The sequence below is a fragment of the Pseudophryne corroboree genome, chromosome 8, assembly GCF_028390025.1.
Source record: "Pseudophryne corroboree isolate aPseCor3 chromosome 8, aPseCor3.hap2, whole genome shotgun sequence".
Classification (NCBI taxonomy): domain Eukaryota; kingdom Metazoa; phylum Chordata; class Amphibia; order Anura; family Myobatrachidae; genus Pseudophryne; species Pseudophryne corroboree.
Window position 1 is genome coordinate 246,152,348 of NC_086451.1, and position 802 is coordinate 246,153,149.

Below are 802 nucleotides of genomic sequence, written 5' to 3' on the forward strand. Positions count from 1 at the left end.
AAATTCGCATGATAGTTCCGGCTGCCGGCGTACAGCGCCTGTTGTGGGGGGTGGAACCCACCAATTTACGTGGTAGATAAGACACCTGAATCCATTATCACAAAATTGGTATAGTTAAGGTGCCTGATGGCATATTATGCTCCGCTATCGCAGGGAAAGAAAGGACAAGGTAAGAAATGAGATAGTAGAGTGATTCTGCTGTCAGTGTTAGACTCTGAGCATTTAGGCAAGTCTGTTCTCTACTATACTGAGTATTCCTCAAGGGTCACCCACTTGAGTACTGGCCCAGCCCTACACAGATTAGCTTCCAAGATCGGACGGTTTCGGGCGTTACCAGTGTGGTATGATAGTAGAGGCGGTGATTAAGAATAATCCAATGCTTCTGGAATCACTGATGAGAGTTCACGAATTACATAGTATCAAAAAAGAGAGACGAAGATAAGATGGATCTGCTGCCAGTGTTAGACAGGGACAAGCCCTGAATCAGTGGTGAGAGTCCACGAAAAATAGAAAAGGATGAAAAAGTGAAGAGGAAGCAGGCTCAACAAATTGTCGGCTACTGCGAGCAAGAAAAATGTACTGACATTAATAAATAAACTAGATAAGCCAATAGGATATTATCTAGGGTAATTGGTTCTGACACCAGATGTAAGACAGTTCAAGTAGAAGACAATGAGATGCAAACAAATTGAAAAACAAGATAACAGTATGACACTGAAGTAGAGTCAAATTTGGGCCTGTAATATTCTGTGCTAAGCTGTTTCAGTGATATCATACTTATGTAGCTTATAGCTGATAACAG

General features: G+C 41.8%; 1 pseudogene; it reads right to left on the minus strand.

Moving 5' to 3' along the window:
• Positions 1–236: 236 nt before the first annotated feature.
• Positions 237–355, minus strand: LOC134950009 (5S ribosomal RNA; annotated as a pseudogene).
• Positions 356–802: the final 447 nt, after the last annotated feature.